General features: G+C 37.9%; 1 pseudogene; it reads right to left on the bottom strand.

The window, feature by feature from the left end:
• The window catches only part of LOC115070095, a 46494-nt pseudogene extending 28552 nt beyond the window's left edge, over positions 1-17942 (bottom strand).
• Between the last annotated feature and the right edge of the window lie 4821 nt (positions 17943-22763).

The following is a 22763-nucleotide window of genomic DNA, read 5'->3' as shown; positions in this document are numbered from 1 at the left end:
TACACCAATGTAAAATCAGATTCCCATATATTTATAAATGCAGAACAAATTTTAGAACCTACTAATAATTTTCTCAGAAAAAGAGGTTACTTGTAAATCAGATCCACAATGTCTACATGAATAATGCTTTTTGGTAGTTTTATATGGAAAATTCATACTAGACATGTTGTTAATTGACAAAATATTTATAATATCCATGTAAAATCTAGAACACTTTTGCAGGAACTGTATATGCTGTTAAGAATTCCGTTCCTTGAGCAGTCATAGTTTCTGAGAACTGCAGTAAGCAGTGTGACATTGCCTGTGTAAAGAAGAACTAGCTACAGCCCAGTGGTTTTACTCCTTTATGTGACTTCAATGGCAGGCATAGATTTGTCTTCCTTCAGCTTCCTTCATACTTAAGCGCCTTTCTGTGCCAGGCCCTGTGATAGGCATAGGAACCACAAGAAAGAATAGGAACTTTTCCACCATATTGGGTCATGTGTTCTATCAGAGAGAGTAGACGAGGCAAGAAACAGAAGAGAATGCTCTGCCAATTGAACTTCAATACAGTGATGTTTTCTATGGTGGGAGCTCTCAATTTTTCATTTAACTCAAAGGAGTTGTTATTATCCTTATATGATATTAGGAAAAGTAAGATCAAATGAAACTAAGCAATGTGTGCATACTTATATGACATACAATTAGAAGATGACCCAATGCTGAAGAGACTAAACTTTAAAAAGCCAGAGTAATGGAAGGCTTTCCTACACTCAGAGCTTTCTCTCTAATAGCAGTACTTGTAATGATATACTTCAGAGTTTTCCAGTGCAAACACTTAAGAAAACAGTTTTGCAACACCTGATTCTTCAATAAATGGCAATTCCAGAAAGTGTAATTATATAGCTGTGCAAATTCATACACATGTGTGCTGTGATTTTTGCATGGAAGATGTGAACAAATGTCTCTTCACCCCAAATAGGACACAGACCACAAGCCAAAGAAAGTGTTTTATCCAAGGCCAGTTAGTGAGTGATCAGTGAGTTTATTAGGGCCACTTACAAAACTATAGGTGAGGGATTAAGTAAAGTGTATAGATGAATCAAAGACAGCTGCATGACTGAAAAGTCCCCCAGTGATGACTCATGAAAGCTGGCTGCATTCTTGGAGCTCTCTGAACAACCTCAGAGAGTATCCTGCCAATCAAAGTCTTCCTTTCCAGAAGGTGTTACCGCATATATAAGCCTGGGGAGGGGCCTTGTGAAATTTAAGGATTTTTCTGACCCTTATATATTTTGCTTAGTTGCTGGGTCTTATGAGCCTACCTCCTCCTTCTAGATGGAAATGTTTTGATTCAGAGAGAATAGCTACACAACACTTCACCCCTTCCCGTGGCTCTTACATATTCCATCCACCTCTCCCACTATTTTCCTCTACAATATAGATGTTCAATTACTTTCCTATGCCTGTGATTGAGTACTGAGCTCACCTGGCTCAGATGCAGGGGGAGTATGGCTGTGCTCTAGGCTGCCCTGTCTCCCACTGGGGTCAGGTACCCAGTCTGAAAGTCTATGACTAGCACTGTGGCCCTGGACTTTCCACTGGCCTCACCAGCTGCTGAGAGAACTCCAGGATAGATAGTCTTTACCACCAGTATACTTCCATACAGGGAAGAAGAGTACATCCCATGTCTATACAGATAATTGCCCACTCCTAAGACAAGCCTAATCCTTTTCATCTGCATGGATTTAAATGTTCTGTTAACTCTTACTCAGGCTTTAAATCTTTTAGAAGATCACTAGCACAGTATTTGGTTTTATGTTAATTTCTTCCCTCAGCACTCTGACTTGACAAGAATCAAGCCACGTTTGCCTTTGAGTGGCCCAGACAAATCCATTTGTCTGTTTTTTTCTCATATCCATTTCTGATTACTTTAGTACTTTTATGAACCTGATTTACATGCTGGTCTAAGTCATTCAGGTCTGCCAGAGCCTCTTCTACTTTGGAAAGGTCATAACCCACCACGGGACTCAGAAAACCTATGAAAGGCCCATACGAGTCCAGAGGTTCCTGCTCAATCAACCTGTTCCTTAACTCTTCTGTGAGTACAGTCCTGTCTGACCCAATGAACACAGCATCAAGCATTGCCTCTCTCATACTGATTCTGTTAGTAATGCCTGGTTTTTCTCTATGATCTTTTAGTCTCTGATAGTCATGGGGACCTCAGCGGGTGATAATCAAGTGTCCCTAATGGCTCATAAGAGCCAGTCCTCAGGGACTGATTTTTCTTACATTACCTTAGATTATGCAGCTTTTGTCTCAAGGAAGGATGGGTAATTACATAGTTAGATTACTCAATTTCTTTGCTTCTATGGCATTCTGACTAATCTCACTCACCCCTCTGACCCAGAGCTTCATGGGCTAGGCTTTGAGAAACTCTTTCATTCCTTATTCCAAGCAGTGCAGGTGCTGAGTATTCCTTCATTTTCATACTTTCCCATACTATGCCATTATTAAGACCCCTATCTTTATGGTGAGTCATGGACTCTCCTGAGCTCAGACCTGAGTTCTCTTGTCTTGCCTTTGGTCTCACTAGCGTTACATAAATCTCTCTCTCTGTCTCTCTTTTCCTCCCCTCTCCCTCCCTTTCTCTTTCCACCTCTGCATCCCCCACAGAGTAAACTTTCAAAGGACACAAGTCAAACTTTATTTATTTATTTATTTATTTATTATTTATCTCTAGTACTTATTATATTCTTGATTCAGAGCAAATAAAAAGTCTTTGTAGATGTATTATATTGAGAATCCTGACTCTGTGTACTATAGAAAATACTAATGAATAAATGAATTCAAATCACATTGTTGTCTATAACACTAAGATAATATTTCTTAAATTGATAATGTTTTATTTTTAGTTGAGTGCAGAATGGACACAAATATTTTTATCATTGAGCCCCACAATGTATATATTTCGTATGCATGTCACTTTTATATCTCAAATATTACATAACAATATAAAAATTAGTAAAATAGTAAAATTTGTATTTAGCTTGATCTTAATATTATAAACACATTTGTATAAGAAAGTAAAACTGGGCTGGAGAGATGGCTTATCTAAGAGCAATGGCTACTCTTCCAGAGGACCTAGGATCAGTTCCCAGCACTCACATGACAGATAACAACTGTTTGTAACTTAAGTTCAAGGGCATCTAACATCCTCTTCTGGCCTCTGCAAGGTATTGCAAGACACAAGTGCACTTAAATACATGTAGGCAAACACTCATACGCATAAAATAAAAATAATAAAATATTTTAAAAGAAAGCAAAACAAACCACTGTTGGATGGGAAAGCCTTGAAGTGATCTAATTTGACTTTAAACAAAATTCTGAGAACTGCCACTGATCTTAACAGTGCTACTTTTATGATCTATGAAAGCTGCTATTTTTAAACTATAACTAAACTTCACAAAATTTAGTTATAGTTTACGCTACAGACTTTTGTAGATTAATTTTGTAACCTGCCACTTTACTGAACATGTTAAAATTTTCTAGGAGTTTTCTGGTGGAATTTTTGGCATCTCTTAGATATATCGTTTGCAAAAAGGGATAATTTGATCTCTTCTTTTCTGTGGGAGGATCTCTTCTTTTCCAACTAGTACTCCTTAAATTTCCTTCTCTTGTCTTATTGCTCTTGCAAGGGTTTCAAGAATTATATTGAAAAGGAATGGAGATAGTGGACAGCTTGGTTCCTGATTTTAGTCAAAATGCTTTGAGTTTTTCTCCATTTAAAAGCAGCATGATGTTGGCTGTGGGTTTGTTGTATATACTCATATTTATGTTGAAGTATGTTCCCTCCAGTCCAATTCCCTCTAGGACTTTGAACATAAATGCATGTTGAATTTTTGTCAAAGGCCTTGTCTGCATCTATTGAGATGACCATGTGGCTTGTGTCTTTGAGCCCATTTATATGATTTTAGATGTTTATTGACTTACGTATTGAACCATCCATGCATCTCTGTAATAAAGCTGATTTGATCATGGTGGATGATCTTTTAGATGTGTGTCTGTATGTGGTTTGCACGTATTTTTTTGCATCTATGTTCATTAAGGATATGGGTCTATAGTTTTCTTTTTTGGTTGTATCTTTACCTGGCTTTGGTATTAGAGTGATGCTGGCTTCATAGAAGGAATTTGGAAATCCTCCCTCCATTTCTATCTTTTTGAATAAATTAGGTAGTATTGGATGTAGATTTTCTTTAAATGTCTAGTAGAATTCTGTGTAAATCCATCTGATCCTGGGCTTTTCTTTGTTGGGAGGTTTTTGTATTGCTGTTTCAATTTCCTTATGTGTTATGGGTCTGTTTAAGCTGTTAATCTCTTCTTGGTTTAGTTTTGGTTGTTCCCATGCTTTTAGATACCTGTCCATTTCTTTTAGGTTTTTCAAATTTAGTAGTGTATAGGGCTTTAAAATATTCCCTTATAATGTTCTGTATCTTTCTGGTGTCTGTTGTGATGTTTCCCCTTTCATCTCTGATTTTGTTGCTAAGGTGGTGCTCTTTCTTTCTTTTGGTTAACTGGGCTATTGGTCCGTCAATCTTGTTATCTTTTGAAAGAACCAGCTCTTGAATTCATTGATTCTTTGTATTTTTTTTTCTTTGTTTCGATTTCATTCATTTCTGCTCTGATTTTTGTTATTTCTTCTTGTCTGCTGGGTTTAGGTTTCATTTGTTGTTGCTTTTCAAGTGTTAAGTCATTTATTTGTGTTCTTTCTGATTTTTTAATGTAGGCACTTAGAGCTATTTCCCTCTAAGGACTGCTTTCAATGTGACCCAGAGGTTTTGTTGTATTGTATTGTCCTTTTCATTTAGTTCCAGGAATACTTTTATTTCTTTCTTAATTTCTCCTTTAACCCATTCATCATTCAGGAGTGTGCTGTTTAATCTCCATGTGTTCATGTAGTTACTAGGGTTTCTTCTGCTGTTGATTTTAAGCTTTATTGCACTGTGGTCTCATAGAATGCATGGAATTATGTCCGTCTTTTTGTATTTGTTGAGGTTTGTTTTATGCCCCAGTATATGGTCAATTTTGGAGAAAGTTCCATGGGGCGCTGAATAGAAAGCGTATTTTTTGGTGCTTGGGTGGAATATTCGGTAGATGTCTATTAGGTCCATTTGATATATGGTATTGTTTAATTCAGATGTTTCTCTGTTAATTCTCTGTCCTGTTGACCTATCTAATGAAGACAATGAGGTATTGATGTCCCCTACTATTAATGACCTGACATTAATCTGGGTCTTAATGTCCTGTAGTACTGTTTTTATGAATTTGGGTGCACCAAAGTTTGGTGAATATATGTTCATGATTGTAATATCTTTTTGGTCAATTGTTCCTTTGATCAGAATGAAGTGGCCCTCTTTTTATCCTTTGATTAGTTTTAAAGTCTATTTTATCAGCTATTAGAATTGCAACGCCTGCTTTATTGTTAGTACCATTTGCTTGGTATATTTTTTTCCATCCTTTCACCTTACGGAAGTGCCTGTCCTTGAAAGTGAGTTGAGTTTCTTGCAGACAACAAAAAGATGGGTTTTGTTTCTTAATCGATTCACATAGTCTGTGTCTTTTGACTGGGGAGTTCAGTCCATTGATATTTGAAGTTATTAATGAAAGATATGTATTGAATCCTGTCATTCTTATTTCTGTTCACATTCTTGGTATAGCTGTGCATTTCCACAGTTATACCTTCATTGAGTTTCTTTCTATAACCCCTTGGGTATATTCATTCCTTTCTTCAGATCTTTGTATTGCTTCAAGAACTCTCTGAAGGGCTGGTTTTGTGGACATGAAGTCTTTCAGCCTATTTATGTCATGGAAGATTTTTCTTTCCCCTTCGGCTGTAATAGACATTTTGGCTGAGTAAAATAACCTGGGTTGGCTTCCATGGTCATTTAGAGCTGGAAATACTTTGGTCCAGGCTCTTCAGCTGTAATTCTGCTGGATTTTCCTTTATATGTGATTTGTTTTTCTTTTGCAGCTTTCACTATTCTCTCTTTGTTCTGTACGTTTAGTGTTTTTACTATGATGTGCCGTGGAGAGTATCTTTTCTGGTCCTATCTATTTAGTGTTCTATATGCTTCTTGTATTTGTATGGGCATGTCTTTAATTTTGAGAAATTTTCTTCTACAATTCTGTTGAAGATCTTGTCCATACCATTATCTTGAGATTCTCCCCTATAATTCGTAAGTTTGGTCTTTTTATGGTGTCACATAATTCCTGCATATTCCATTCTTGTGTTTTCTTAAATTTTTCATAATCTTGCTTGAGTGGTGTAATTTGTCCACTCTATCTTCCAGTCTTGATGTTCTGTTTAGAATTTTCCAAGTTCACTGCAGTAGTCTATATTTTTTTAAATAATTTTGCTACCAATTCTTAGGCTGTATAATTTCTGTTAACTGTCTTCAGGTTCATGAATCCTTCTTTTTCTGATATCAATATCTTGTTTAAGAATACTGTTCAGGGCTGAAGAGATGGCTCAGTGGTTAAGAGCACTGACTGCTCTTGCAGAGGACCTGGGTTCAATTCCCAGCACCTACATGGTGGCTAACAACTGTTTGTGACTCCAGTTCCAGGGGAATTCAATGCTGTCCTTTGACCTCCATGGGCATCGCACAACACGGGTGCACTTACACCCGTGCAGGCAATACACTCATACACACACACACAAAAAAAATAAATAAAATATTTTTTAAGAAAAAGAATACTGATCAATTCAGATATTGTACTTTTTGGTTCTAGAATTTCCAGTGAGCTCCTCTCATGCTTCTTATTTCTCTGAAGTGGTCTCTCATTTGTTTACTATATTCTCCTATTTAAACTGAATTACTCATGTCTTGCCAGCTGATTTCAGCATTTAGTTTATTTCAATATTTATTTCTATTGACAATACTTTTGTCATTAAGGTCACATTCTTCTACTTGTCACATATGCAATATTTTTTATTGTATAATGAGTAGGAATTCCTGATTCTTTTAGTGTTTTAAGAATCTATTTGGCGATTCAAAAAAATGGCTCGGTGATTAATATCATTTGCTGCTTTTGCAGAGGACCAGAGTTTGGTTTCCAGCACTCATGTCAGGCAGCTCACAACAGCCTGTAACTCCAGCTCCATGGGGTCTGATGCCCTGTTCAGGCCTCCATAGGCATCTGCGCACAAGTGGCATACACTCATACAGACAAAAACACACACATATACATAAATAAAAATAAATATATTTGATAAAAAAGGATTTGAGATTTTGTTCTGGCATGTTTTCTTTTCTGTATATTTTGGTTTTATTATTTTTGTGTTGTCTCAAATAGATTTTCAGCTGATCTCTTCTTTCTCAATGATGTAGTCTTCATCCCTAATACAAGTGCTTTCTGGTTTCTCAGTGCTTGAGATGGTCAATTTTTGAGGTCTGTCCACTCTAGTTCTGCTGGAAGTTCATCTCTCAGTGTATGATATTCATGCCTTTAGAATAGTGGGCCTGTGGGGCCCTTTGACTGTACACTCTCTACTGCTCTGACCTACTTTTTTTTTTTTTAATCTCATTCTCTTCCACTCAGGAACATTGCTACCCCTCTGGTTATTCTCTTTCATTCATAAATGTCATTCCAAGTAGTAGGTCCAGAATATCTACCTGTATTTACATGTGTTCTACCTCTAACAAAAATCATAGCTCTGCCCTAACTGGACTCAGTGCCTTTAAATAGCAGCCTCCTGTAGTTACCAACATTCTTTTAATTCTTTCCAATCAGAAAGCAAGCCAGAGAGAGTGTCTTGAAATTACTAGACATCTAGTAGATGCTTAATATTCAGAAAAATGTATAAGTGATGCTTTTTGTAAAAAAAAAGATGTGATTTGAGACTAGTTAAGAAAGAAGTGTGCTCTTTCCAAGGTCACAGGTCGTTTCAGCTGGTTTGAACTGCTGCAGAAGAGCATTTGACACCAAGGCGATGCAATCAAAATGGACAAAAACTAGTTTTGGTCCCAACCATCGCTGTTCAGCACTGCTCCTATAAACTGCTGATTATTTCATGATGGTAGAACTTTGAAATAATTCCAGAGTCCACTGAAAACGCTGCATTGATATAGTTCAACAAAAGTAAGTTTCAGGCAGTTTTCATCTCTGGGCTTCAAGCTATATCCACACAAAGCAGAAATAAACAGATGGAAAACAAAATGTGCTGAGTTCTACAAAAGCCGCATGCACAGAGATAAGTATCTTCGGCAACGTTTAAATTTCACACTCATGTCGGCTCCATGTAGAGAAGGCTTCATGAGTACAAAACCCAGACAAAAGCATCCAGCTGAAGCACCGAGGCACGGGTACCAACCTCAAGAGTTTTCTTAGACTTTCGTAAAGAATGGAATTAATTAAAATGATAGTCACATGCAGAGAGTCGAGTTGCTCAGTTTGCTCCAAGTACCCTCTTTTTATTTCAGTGATGAACTAAGTGCATCCATATTTTGATTTGAGTGATCTAGGTTATTCCTTTTCAAATGAAAGTTTAGAAAACAATATCTTTCTTTAGATAGTCTATAATGATGATCTTAGAGGGAAGCTGAGGTTAAATAGCAGCATTTGATTTTTTAAATTTATTTATTATTTTTATTTTATGTGTATGCATGTATTGCCTGCATGTAGGTAAGTGCACCCATGCTGTGCAATGCTGGCAGAGGCCAGAAGAGGCGGTTGGATTCCCTGGATCTGGAGTGATGGACAGTTGTTAGCTGCCATGTGGGTGCTGGGATTCGAACCCGGGTCTTCTGCAAGAACAACCAGTGTTCTTAACCACTGAGCCATCTCTCCAGCCCTAGCAGCATTTGGTTTTTATCAAAATATTATATACTTTAATATTTGCCTTTGATTTGCAACAACTTTTTCCTATCCAGTGTACCAGGATTGCAGGTTTTAAATTTCACAGGAACTCTGTCTGAGACCTTGCTGGGCTGGCATATTTAAAACCTTTTTCCAAGACAGGGTCTCACTATGTAGCCCTAGGTATCCTGGAACTTGCTATGTAGGCCAGCTGACCTGGAACTCATGGACATCCACCTGCCTCTGCCTCCTGGGTACTGGGATTAAAGGTGTGTACTACAAAGCCTGGCCTTGTTTGAAACTTTTGCTGTCATCATTGCACCTTCTTCTTATCACATGAACTTTGGTTCAAAAAAATTGATTTCAAATTATTTCAAAGTCAGTATTGTATATGTCTCTATAAATAACAAATCTACTAGCAACTAGCACACAAGGCAATTAATTAAAGAGATGAAGTGCTTGGCAGAGAGAGAGAGAGAGAGAGAGAAAGAGAGAGGGGGGGAGAAGAGGGGGGGAAAGATGTATATGGGTTTGGTTTAATTCATATAAATAATTTCTATATAAGTGCCAAAAATTAATACTGTATTACATTTTAAAAACATGCATTTTGGAGGAGAAAGAAATTTGTTAAGGAGCTGGAGAGATGGCTCAGCAGTTAAGAACACTGACTGCTCTTGCGGAGGACCCAGAACCCACATGGCAGCTAACAATTGTGCATAGCTCCAGTTCCAGGAGATCCACAGAGGTCCCTCTTCTGATCTGTGTGGGCATTGCACAATGTGGGTGCAGGAAATACACTTCTATGCATAAAACAAAAATAATAAATGAGATACTTTAAAAAGAAATTAAATTTTGGTTGTCAGAGGTTGACTGTTAAACATACCATATTAGAATCTAATAATGTTTTGAGATAAACTATTACGAGAAATAATCTTATGTATTTACTTCAACTTGGAGGTACTATATCAGACAAAGGCATATTGTTGGGAAATTTTCCATAATTTTCAATGGTGGCTTAAAAATTTAAGATTATTTGTTATACATTTTTATTTCTCTAAATTTAAACTTAAATATATAGGTAAAGTAAATTGCTTAATAATTTAAATTTGATTTGAAGAATTACAAGGCTTTCTCTGTAAAATGCAGACAAATTCCACTGACTGCTTATTGCTTGTTTGCCCTTTTTTCTCCCTTTCCCCCATTAAATTTGCTCTTTTTCTTCTGCTTCTAGCAACATTTAGAAGCGAAATTATCTTGGGGAGCAGCATGATGACAAGTGGATGAAAACCTAGCTTCCTGTCATTTAGTGGTTACTATAGCAATAATCATGATGGGAGAATTTCAGCTGCAAGTGGTTTCTATAACAACATGATAGGGTACTTTTGAAATAGACCGAGGTAAATAGATTCTTCATGGGTCTTTTAACCTTTTTATACCACAGGCTTAAGCTCCTCTTGGAAAGCAAATATTAGTTGGTTTATTTGATGGGACCCTTGAATAATCACTTTAATTTTGTAAGGATTAAAAAATTATTTTATAAAGTCCTGGTTTGAGCTGCCAGTTTTTAGGTTCCTTCACTTCTGGAAAGCATCAACGGTACCCATAGTTTATCTCCATAAATGAAATTGGAGTATGACACAACAAATAACTTCAAAGGATAAATAATATTTCTGAAAGATATGTATTTTATTGTGTTTACTTATTTATTTTGCATGTGTGCATGTGTGTGGCATGCACATGCCACAGTACACCAGTGGAGGTCAGGAGACTTGAGGGAGTCGGTTCTCTCCTTCCATCATGTGGGTACTGGGAATTGAATGTAGGTGGCCAGTCTTAGCAGCAACTGCTTTTATCCTTTGATACACTCTGCCAGTGCTAGAAGATTTTCTCATAACAGCCACTGAAAATATGGAAAATTTCAAGTAATCGTCATGAGAAAAACCTATTAACTCTCACTAGATCACCCAAAGGTGTAAAGAAATCACCACACTACACACTGTGGCTGCAGTCATTGGACCCCATCATACTGGAAACTACTCTGCTTTGTAGAGCCTGAATTCTCATATTTTGTTATGCCATTCAATGTGCTCTAAATCATGAATAGTCCCTATTTGAATCATAAGTCACTGAAGTGTCAGTGCATTAAAATAAAGCTTAAAAAGTTTTCTGAACTTGCTAAGTTTTAATTTTATTATTTTTAAATATTTTACTTATTATTTTTATTTTATGTGTATGAGTGTATTGCCTGCATGTGTGTAAATGCACCTGTGTCATGCATTTCCCATTGAAGTCAGAAGAGGGTGATAAACCCCTGAAACTGGAGTTAAGGATGGTTGTTAGCTTCCAACCTGGTCCTCTGCAAGAGCAGCCAGTGCTCTTAACTGCTGAGCCATCTCTCCAGTTCCGAGCTTACTAAGTTTTAGTATAAAGAAACAAGACATACAACAAAACGAAGGCAGCTATCTCACTCGTAAGCATCATTCAAGAGTCCTTAAGTGAAAGATCAAAGGAATGAATAATAGGCAGATGATATAGGAATTGTTGGTAGCTTACTATATATAGTTTTTAAAGAAATAAATATGTAAGGCTTAAATTTAGTCACATAGTTAAAGAAGACGAGGGCAAAGCTTGCTTCATTCAGTTCAATAGTGAGTCAGTTAATATTGGAAGTCTCTGCAATGATGCGTAACACATGGGCTTGATTAAAAAGCCAATTTAAGACACCATTATCAAACACATCCTCCGTGGCTGTTAAATTTACAGATTTGAAATTAGTGGGCTATTTGTTTGAATTTATCTTCTTTTCCCATTAGCCCCCCATATATTCTAAGTAAAAAGGCATAACCATCCCTCCAAAAGAGAGGATTATGACCATGTTTGAGGAAGAGTGGTCTCTTCTATGGTGTGATGCCTCATATGCCTTTTACAACAGAGCCGTTCTGGTGCTTTTATGCTTTTCAGTAAGCTGCCAATATATGAGATGTTCTCTTTAACATTCAAAGGGATGCTAGCAGCTGTGCATCTCCCTGCAAGTTTCCAAGCGGTGCTGCATTATTTTCATTTTCCTGGTGTTTCTTGCTCAACATTGCAGGCTCAGACCGCATTTCATATTCACTTGCCTTATCCTTCTGGGACAGAGTTTGCCAAAAAGGTCCCTGCAAATCAAGACCTGTTCTCCATGCGAGTTGTGAGGCTGTGCAGAAGAGCTGAGGCATGTCAGTGTGCACCAAGGCCCTGCTCAGAACAGCATGTGCCAGTCCTCACTGGGCAGAGAGCCACTCACAAACTCTTCCAACTTGTATCCAGACCAGAGGCACCACAGCATCACAGCTGTTGTGCTCAGTGCCATGGAGCTCTTAGCTGAATAAAGAGAACGAAATATATTCACGATGGCTTCCAAGTCAGCCAGTAACCACGGTAACCTGGGTTTCCCCCAGATTTAGCCCTCGACGTAGAATGACCCAATGGGAGCAAAGCAGTCTCTTTCTATTGAAGTGTAGTGAGCCACAAATTGAGCAAAACAAATTTCCCTGGAGGAAACCAATTAACCAGCAAAGCAAACAATCAGCGTGTATTCAGTGAACTATTCAGGACATACAGAAGTATTCAAAGTGCATAATCAGGAGCTGGGGCGATGGCTTCCTGGTCAAAGCACTTGTGGCCCAAACAATTGGCAAAAGGACTGGCGTTCGGATCCCCAGAACCCACATAGAAGCCTGGGCCTCCACATGCGCAAACACACGTACCCATGCTCACACCACTCACACATACGCATGAGAAAATAAAAAGTGTTAAATGGTAACTGATTACATAAGTCATATACTCAGGCACACAGAAGAACTTAAAGGATTAATTTTCTAAATACAAAGAAAGGTCTCCATATGTGAAATGAAGAGCCTTTGAGGAAGGGCAGAGATGAGTGTTAAGATGTATCTAAGCAAGTGTGCTAAACTGTAGCTGCTCAGACCAGAGGTCAACAGGAACATAGCAACGTGGGAAATAGAAAAGCATGCCTTGCCCAGAGCCCCTTGTGTGAAGGTACATCACAAGCAAATCTCCTGCAGCACTCTGAGATGCCTTTATTTACAGTACCTTACTCATAGTCTTTGCCTCACATTAGTTTTCTAGGCTTTAGTTGCCTGTGAAAACATACAGCTGTCAAGAGCTGCACTGTTTCATGTGGCTCAAAGTATAAAAAAATTGGATTCAAAGAAAATACACACGGTAGCCTTGAATTTCCTTAGTAATCTTTGTAGTAATTTCATTTTGAAATGATAATATTTTAGTTATGCTTAATTAAACTAGATACATTAAAGTTGTCTATTTGTGCTTTAAAACTTATTTATTTACTTATTAATTAATTTATTATTTATTTATTTATTTTGTGTGTGTGCGACTGGGTGGGTGATTACAAACATACCATGGTGTGCATGTAGAAGTCAGGACAGCTTTCAGGAGTCACTTATCCCCTTCTACCATGTGGGTCCCCGGAATGGAACTCAGGTTGTCAGGCTTGGAAGAAAGTGACTACCTCTGAGCTGTTTTGCCATGCCTGTGTTTTGTTTTTAATATGGTTAGTAGAACATTTATTGCATATGTGGTTCACATTGTATTTCTGGTAGACCAGGTTGGTATAAGCATTTGCCATTTCAGAGGTTCACATCAGCCCATGTCTGGGAAGAGAAAGTTAAAATAACCTTTCAATCTTCTTTTCATCTATCTTCCCTTTCATTTGATTTTGTTTTTTCAAAGAAATGCTTTGAAGTCCCTCAGAACTCTGTTCTGTTGCATATTAGATGCACAAAATCAGTCAAGTTATTTGACATTTCTAAATATTCTATGTTTATAAAATGAATATAATATCTCCAGCCCGATAATTTTTTTCATAGGAGTTAAATGAAACACTAGGATTATGCATTTATCCAAGAACCAATTAGTTAGAGACATTTCATATCAATAGCAAAATTGAAAAATTAGATTATTCCAATGTTTTCATTCTTATATCGTCTATGGATTGTCCTGGAACCCAAAAGGCTGTTTTTAGCTTATGTTACCAATCATACCTATTGTTTTCTTCAACCTTACTTGTGCACAGTGTATTTACTTAGCACATTAGTAAGAATATAATGGGAAATATGAAAATACGAAGTTTAGATTACTTTTTAGAAATCTAAAATTGATGTTGAATTTGTAGCTTTTGTTTGCTGACCACTTTTTAAAAACATAGTTTTATGTACTGGGGAAAACCTTGTTCTTTCTGTTGAGGACATTTTTAGTTTTGCAGAGAGAATTTCCATTTTAGTTTGCTAGAAGCAAAGGTGTTAATAAAGTATAGGTCTATTCCATAAGTAAAATGTATTATTTTAAAGCCTGACATTGTTAAAATGCACATGGATTATCCAGGCCTGACTAATTCTAAAGAGTTTAATGTCAAAGAAACACAATGAAACCCATTTTTCATTGGTTGACATTTGGTAAAAAGTGATTTTCACAATTTTCATTACTTAGTTATTTCCTTAAGTAGATAAAAAGGGCCAGGCGTGGTGGTGCACGCCTTTGATCCCAATACTCGGGAGGCAAAGGCAGGTAGATCTATGTAAATTTAAGGCCAGCCTGGTCTCTACAGGGAGTTCCAGGCCAGCTGGGGCTGCAGGGAGACACTGTCTCAAAAAAAGATGATAGAAAGGAAGACAGCTTCCATGGGGTGTGTATGATTGAGCCAGAGGCAAGAACCCTTTGGTGTGTGGCCCAAACCATAATGATGAAGACCTGCTTCAACTCCAACCCTGTTCTCAGGTGTGTAGGTTGTTGTGGTGATTTGAATGAAAATGTCCCCCATAGGCTCCAAATATTTGGACACTTTGTCCCCAGATGGTGGCACTGGTTTGGGAGGTCTTAGACAGTGTTGCTGTGCTAGAGGAAGCACATCACTGGGGTTGGGCTTAGAGAGTTCTTAAGCCTTGCCGGATCTCCAGTTACCCTCTTGCTTCCTGTGCCTGTTTAAAGCTATAGAGCTTAGCTTCTGCTCCTCCTCCAGCCACCTCTGCCTCCATGTCTCCCCACCAAGATGGACTGTAATTCCCCTGGAACTATAAGCTCAAATAAACTCTTCCTTTTATAAGTTGTTTTGGTCAGTGTTTCTATCACAGCAACAGAAAAGTGACTAATACAGCTGTATAATGGAGATCTTAGCTGATTTTGTTATCCCAAGGAAGCTTTTAGAGAAAAGGAAATCTTTGTATTGGAAAGATTTCATTTATGGTGGTGTTAAGGACAAAATACAAAAGCAGCTAGGAAAATGCTCATCATATACAAGGGATTTAAAGCATGTTCATAGAAGTCCCTCAGTGAGGCCATGACCCCTTAAAGAGGAGGTGATAGTAGAAGAGGACTCGGAGGGACATGTGACAGCAGTGAGCTTAGGTCACAGTCTTCTCACTTGGAGCAAAGAAGGCATGCTTCAGGGTTTGCCTGTGAATTAACTGCAATAAGTATAAAGGTCTTGGGTATCTACTGGAGTACACAGTGTGATTTTCAGAGAATGTGTGCTGGCAATAACCTTGCACTTTTTAGAGCCCTAAATATTCAAAATTCTATTTTCAGTATCAGAGGCTACAGTTTCCTTGAATTTATTTATTGAAGTGTGTTTCATCAAGTATCAACTATGTAAATTAAGCTGTGTTATTCAATAGAGTGGTAACATGGTGTATATGCTTTACTCCTGCATTGAAAAGAAAAGCAGACAATATTGATTAAAAACTATTCGATGTCTGTTTTTTACAAGGGACTTTGTGCATATTATTAATTCTGATCTTAATGATAACAACAACAATGGCTGATGCTGTTCATTTGTGTCAGGTACTGTTAGGCATGTGATGAACATTATTTAATCATGGAAGCATTTCCATGATTAAATAATTACCATTTTTACAAAAATGAAACCTGAGGTCTGTAGACATTTTATTGGCAAAGCCCAGAGAGATGAGTAAATGACAGAGCCATGATATAAAGCCAGCTTGCAAAATCCATGTTCTCATCCACGGTACATACAACTATGTGTTATCTCCTTTAAAATAAGGAAACTAAGGCAACGTGATGATGTTTTTCTTAAAGTTACAGAGATGGGAGAGAGCAGAAGCAAAATTAAATCTGTCTGGCCATATAGCTGTACTCTTTCCATCCCAGTCCACTGGCCTTAATTTATCATTTAAGGCCATGTGAATAGAAAAAATTGCTTAGAAGATGGTGAATGCCTAGCTTTTAGCATGCAGTAAAAAAAAAAAAATGGTCTTAAAAGAGCCCATCTACTTCTTATTTTAACCATTCTGTGTGAATTCTATCATGCTGTGCGTCAAAGTAAGTGATTTAACCTATGATTTGTTCTGCTTGATTTTATCAAAAGAGGTCAAGGTAAGAATTTCATAGCAAGGCTTAAATGAGAACATGAATATTTTTGCACAGTCATTCATTATTCAACAATTTCCCGTTGACTACCATGTGCAAGCCATTTTGACCATATCTTGAATAAAGATGTGCCTCTCTCCTGCACCAACTCCTCCCCAGCACAGCCCGGGAATGGAATTTTATTCTCTGCAGAAAGTCAGGCTAAAGAGAATTCAACAAATCACCTCATTTTCATAAACTGAAATTCTTAGACCTGAGAATTTGGGCTCCATTATCCTAGCATGTTCATACTGTCCAGTTCATTTTAGTAGCATTTCACTAGCAAATATCTAATCTCCTCTATAAAAAACTATATACGGAAAAAATATCAAAAACCATTCATTGGACGTTGTGGGGAATATCACACTTCATGGTCTCAGGTCCTGTGTTTATTTCCACTTTGGGTTAGGTCAAGTGCAAGACAGAATGAAGATAGGAAGCCCTGCCCGGGCATGCTTACAGAGTTACTCCATACCACACCATACCTAGCACATCCCTTAGTGACAGGTTCTGCAATCCCTGCCCTTCTCCCAGTAGTCTGAGAAAAATAAACAAAATAAATAAATCCAAGAAAATTCCTGCCTCTGAGCAGTGAGTCCCCAAACATTTGTAAATTTGCCACTGGGAGAGCATTGGAGCATGTTCAATCTGGCTAAATATGGGACACATTAAAATTGTTATTTTTTTAAACCCAGATATGAGAAATGATAGTTCTATCCAGTCTTTCTTTCTGTCCTTCTGATGACAAAGGATGAGGTCTTCTTGAATTCATTGAAGTAAATATCAATAAACCTGAGTTTAGAGATTTTTATATTCTTAGAATTCTGAGAGAAGACTGAGCAAAGTGATGACAATAGAATATTTATTTATTTATTCTTAGTATTTTATGTATTATTTTCATTTTATGTGTGTGAGTGTATTGACTGCATGTATGTAAGTGCACCAGTGTCTTCTTGCAATGCCTGTGGAGGTCAGTAAAGGGCATTAGATCCTCTTGGAACTGGAGTTATGGATGGTACTGCCATGTGGATACTGGGAATCGAACCCAGGTCCTCTGCAAGAGCAGCCAGTGCTCTTAACTGCTAAGCCATCTCTCCAACTTTGACAATGGAATGCTTAAATACAAAATAAAAAAATTAAAAATTGAATATCAATCATTACTTCTTTACATATGTATAATATGTAACAGTTGTAGGTGTTTGAATACACAGGCATGATTTGAATAAAGGAACATCATTAAAGAAGTAGGGCTTGGACAATTCAAACTGAAGAAATGACCGTAGTGTGTGTTGTGTTAAATAGGTCCTTAGGGCAGCACAATCACACAGTGTTCTCTGCATGGTTGGATCATTATCACAACTCCATTTCATGTTTTCTATTTTTCCTTTCTTTTTTATTTTTTAAAATGAGATGCAGCTTTATTGTGGAAAAGTGAAAATGTGAAACAGGCCAGAATGCCAAGTGCCTACACAGCGGCTGAGTTTCCCATATGCACCTGAACCTTTCCCCACGGTCAGTTTCCCATATGCAGCTGTGATACTGTCCTCAACTTCAAGTATATCTGTCCCCTTCAACAGCAATTGTTTCCTCCCGTGTCTGCCACAAAACAGACATACCTTTTCAAAACACAGACCATCACATAACCCTAGGCGCATCCGCATGTCCGGTGTGTGTCAAGATGGAAGCCTCCGTGTTGCACAAATTGCACAAATCGCCTTTCAGAAGTGCCTATGGAGCTCACGTTTCCCTCCAGACGCTGTTCTGTGCCCTTCCTTCCCGCTTCCCCTAATGAAAATGAACCTTGGAAATATCTGAACTCATAAGGATACCAGATCTGCTAAGGTTCCCGTCCTGTCTGAGCTGACTACTGCACAGGGACAGAGGGAAAGACACCCAGCCCCCAGAGGACCCGAAAAAACATGTATTCATAATAACGTTGCTTGGAATCCTTGCCCCGTCTGCTGGGATAGCAAATTGCATACCGATTTTAGTTACGCTCTTGGAAAAGTTTCTACTCACACTGGAATCATCTTCCATGCACCACAAGAAGCTGGCCAGGCCATCCAGAAGGCCAGGGAGTATGGGCTCCTCCTTGTTACATTCCGTAGATGCAACCCCACCACCTTGACGTCATGGTGCTGAGTTAGTGCTGTTCTAAAAGCCTCCGTCTGGGAGTCAGGTGGCCCTTGGTATCCATGGTACAGTTGGCAACAACACCAGAGTGGGAACTGCCCTGCTTTCGCGGGCTCTATCATAGAAATCTAGAACAAAGCAGCCCGCACCTGGGTCCTCCCCAAGGTGCCCCCACATCACCAGCAGAAGCCTGCACTGAGCAGATCAGCCCCCAGAGTGCTTGGAACCTGAACTGGGGAAAGTCAGAGGGATTAGGAAGTAGTGCCTAGGGCCCTGTTATGTACTTTTCTGGGCAAACATTTACACAGGCACTTAAAATGTGTAGTTGGGTGTTAAGCAAACACTGAAGAACAGATCTTTTCTAATTTTATCCCTCGCTTATCTTAACTTGGTTCTATCCTGGCCCAGCTACTTCAGGGGAATGGTGTAACTGGCATATTCAATTAGTCCACCAACAGCCTCTCTCTGGAAAAGAATACTTGAGTCTATCATTTTACTTCCTAAAATGCAACTCCTTAAGTGAAAATTATTAATAAGTTAAACACTTTTTTGTTATTAGTGGTTTTATATTAAGCTAATATTTTTTTTTATTTGGATCCCAACACCGTTCCTAAAGATCTTATATAATAATATAAGGTAGCATTTATGGAGAACTTAGCGCATGTTTGCCAAGATTAAAACCTAAGGACTTAATCTCTGTAAAACCCTTTTGTAGATGAGGAAACAGGTTCTGAGTGGCAGAGACTGGCTTGGTAGTTGACTACAATTCCTGTCTCCCACACTCTGTCTGACAAGTTTCTATTCACTAGTTAATAGAAAAGTTAATAATGAGTTGATAATAAACAGTCGATAGTTTTTTCAGATAGTTGAATATTTTTAAATCATTCAACTACTTGCATCTTAGATAAGTACAGTAAAACCATAAAAGACAAAAGAATAAATACTGTTAATGATAATCTTTGAGAAATTAAAATCCTGTTCCTGAAAGCATTCATTCCTCTATTCCGTCATACTGAATAAATATGCCTGCCTCATAATTAAGATAAATTGCCAATTTGCCTGTACACCACGTAAATTTAATTACCAAAGAATATCTACTAATACATATATGCAGGCAAGAAATTTAGTCATATTTAATTCAATCATATTTGAGTCTTCATTATCTGCTAAAACTGGTCAAATTAATTTTTACTTCTCAGCAAACAGTATTTCATTTTAGCATGGAAATGGAAAACACAGAAATAATTGCTTCTAATAACTGCATGAAGTATTTTCTTCCCCTCTGTTGGTGTGCTCAGCCCCCAGGGCTGTGTGGTCTCCAGGGAGGAGGAAGCCCTACTGACCCAGGGCAAGGGCTGGTTCAGTGTGAGAGGTAGCGAGACAGCTCTGTGAGCAGGCCTACTCCTGATTTGCTCATTGGGATCACTCAGGATATTCTCCTTGAAGGAATTCCACTGCTCTTAGCAGGACAAGAAAAGGAAAGAAGGAAAGACAAAGCATGAAAAGGAAAAGTTTAAAACTCACCAATGAATAATTTCTTACAATAGCCAGCAGATGGCAAACTTTACTACAAAGAACAAGAGGCCGTGTAAACGGCTCCGGTTTCCTTGTAGTGTGGTTTCCTGCTCTGAATCAGAACGCTCATTTCAAGGCCGGAAGCTAAATTCTCTGTGACTATATCACTGGGAACTAAGTTCCAATTATAATAACTAAGTTATTTTATAAGTTGCCTTGTTCTAAAAATGTTATACTATTAAAATTATTTTTCCATAGTGAACTAGGTGTAACACATACCACTTTTTTCAAGTAGTATGCAAAAATTACAGTGGTCCTTAGGTCATAACTACCTATCATAGGTGTACACACATTTTCCCCTTTTCTCCTTAGCTGTTCGGTTAATTATTTAATTAATTAACTTGTTTCAATAATGCAGTAAATTAGCCAGACAGTGTGGCACAGGCCTATAATCCCAGCATTGTGGAGGCCAGGCCAGAAAGATCACAAGTTTGAGACCAGCCTAGTTAAGATCCTGTCTCAAAATAATGCAGTAAATTGTAGTTATTTTATACATTTGAAAAACAGAATTTTGTTTCTGATAGATAATTGTCTAGTTGGTTTTTGTTGTGAGCTGTAACTTCAGGTGATAGCGCACGAGTGCTGAACTGCATTCCCAAGAGGGCCTGCTGGCATCCAGAGGCACATCCACAACCTGTGCACCAGAAGGCGCCAAAGGCACCACCACTGGTAGACGTGGTACCAGGCTCAGCCAAACCCAGCAGTAAAAACACTTTCAAGTGTACGCAGAATAAGGGGACACAGGGCACAGTGCACGTGACTGTATTCACATCTGCCTGGTGGCTCTGCAAATATTTTATCAAATTTATTCAGTAATACTTTAAAAATCCCCAAAAGAAGTGGCCCTGGCTCTCTTCTTATCTCACTCTCAGAAGTCACTACCTGAACCACTTCTAAAGATTTCTTCTTGTTTTCACTTATATTTCCAATTAACAAGCAAATTTTTCTTTCAAGTTTAGATACTGGGATAATGTATTGGAATCCTACTATGGCAATCCAACTTGAGCATTTGTGCTAAAGAATTGAAAACAGGATCTCAAGGAGATATTTGCACATTCATGTTCAGCATTATTCACAACAGCCCAGAAGTGAAGTAATCTAAATTTTCATCAATAAGTGAATAAAGATAGGAGTTGGGGGAAGGCAGAAGACCTTGCTGTGCAGAAGACCTGACCCCCCACCCCCCAATGCACACACACAATGCTGGGCATGGTGTCATGCACTTGCAATTCTAGCACCTGGGAGACAGAGACAGGTAGATCTCTGGAGTTCAATGACCAGTCAGTCTAGCCTATTCTGTGAACCTCAAGTACCAGTGCTGTCAAGAATAAGGTGAATGGTTTCTGATGAACTGTACCTCAAGTTGACCTCTGGCCTCCACACACATATGCAATGGGCACATAAACTAACACACACACACACACACACACAAATGCACATACACAAACATACACAGACACACAAGCATACGCATACACACACACACACACGAAATGGATAAAGATAAAATGGCTTATACATCAAAGAGGGAAGAAGCAAATTCTATTCATATGCTGACATCATGGATGAACTTCAGGAAATTATCCTATGTGAAAAAAGCCAGCCACAAAACAAAATACTGAATAGCTTCACTTTTATTAAAAAAATCCCTAATAGCACGTTTAGGTTTGGAGCACCTGTCTCTCCTGTGCAAGGCCCTGGTTTGGTCTCCAAAACTGTAGAAAAAAGTAAAGCAGTCAAACTGTTAAAAACAGAAAATCTAATGGTAATTTTCAGTGACTTGGGGGATTGGGAGGAAAGAGAAGCTGTTCTATGAAATTTTTGTTTTGGAAAACAAGAAATTTCCAGAGTTCTCTTGCATAAGAGTATAGTCAATGCAACTATATATGTGCTACAAATGTTCTGTTAGATTTTAAGTTATGTGCATTGACCACAATATAGATAAATTCAGCAATTTCATGTGGCAAATGAACAATCAGTAACCACCACAGGCTTGATATTGAATGTTTCCCTAAAATCCCTGCCTGCTTTCCTTCAGTCAGTTCACCCCGTTACCTAGTAACCATTGATAGCTTTCCATCATAATGATTTTGCCTTCCCTAGAATTCATAAATGGAATTGTGCAGCAAGTGCTATTTTTGTCTGACTTCCCTCACTTAGCACAACAGAGTCTCTTCTACATTTTTCTGTGAGTTACTGATTCATTTTTATTCCAACATAAGTATCAATTAAATTATTCTGCCAGTTGAAGAAAAATTTAAAAATGAAATATTATAAACATTTAATGCAAACATTTAATGTGGCTATGTTTTCACTAGTCTTGGATAAATGTATAGAAGTAGAATTGCTGAATCATGTTTCAGTATTTAAGACACTTGAAACTGTCTTCTATATTATTTGTATAATTTTGTAATTATGCTAGCAGTCTATTACACACACCACCACCACCATTACTACTAGTAAAATTAGCCTTTTAAGGCATGAAGCATCATTAAAGACAAAAAGGATATTTTGTGAATGTGAGGATCAGATCAGCAACATCATGCACACATATAAATATCTGTGGCCATGATAAAATAGCTTCAAACTGCAAAAATGAAAATAGTGAGAACGTAAAAGAAAGATAATTTATACCACATCAGCCTCAGTAATTGAGAATAAAAACCAATGTGTAAAGTGATGAGCAAACTTGACCTCATTGATTTTTATAAAAATTCCCCTAGGTCAAAGAAGAAATAACAGTCAAGAAACATTTCATTTTTTATTTATTTTAT

Source organism: Nannospalax galili, unplaced genomic scaffold (assembly GCF_000622305.1).
Source record: "Nannospalax galili isolate Female #2095 unplaced genomic scaffold, S.galili_v1.0 scaffold955, whole genome shotgun sequence".
Taxonomy (NCBI): domain Eukaryota; kingdom Metazoa; phylum Chordata; class Mammalia; order Rodentia; family Spalacidae; genus Nannospalax; species Nannospalax galili.
This window is presented reverse-complemented; position numbering and strand designations above follow the sequence as displayed.